Source organism: Atta colombica, unplaced genomic scaffold (genome assembly GCF_001594045.1).
Source record: "Atta colombica isolate Treedump-2 unplaced genomic scaffold, Acol1.0 scaffold45, whole genome shotgun sequence".
NCBI lineage: Eukaryota > Metazoa > Arthropoda > Insecta > Hymenoptera > Formicidae > Atta > Atta colombica.
Window position 1 is genome coordinate 1,095,630 of NW_017259534.1, and position 565 is coordinate 1,096,194.

The following is a 565-nucleotide window of genomic DNA, read 5'->3' on the forward strand; positions in this document are numbered from 1 at the left end:
TTATGCATGAGCACACCAGCGATACCGACGGCTCTCCTTCACTGCCGCCGCCGCCGTCGCTACCACCGCCTCCGCCGCCGCCGCCGCCGCCACGACCACCGCCGTCGCCTCTCTGCGAGCCCCGGTCGTTCGCTTGAGGTGCTCGCGGTTTTTTTATATACTATATACATATACATACATATATTGCTCTTCGATATAGTTTCGTTCGCGAGAGAAATCAGTCAGAGAAATGGTAGAGCACGTAGATATACGATTTGAGCAATGATCAGACTAACTGTCGGCTAAATTGTACTATGAGAAGCACGAGATATAAACGGATTGACGTTTACGGAACTGGAGAGCATTGCTATTGGCGAGAGATCCGTACGAAATGTAAAATATTATTGATTGCAGTAAGCAAAATTGTTTTATCCTATATAAATGGCAAACGCCAATCGCCTGTGAGAAATGATGATGATCGTTAGAATTATCACTCGACATATACCTTTATTTTCCATATTTAAATGCTTAATAACGATATACGGCATTGTGAAAAAAAATGTATCGCCAATTAAAAGACAATTGG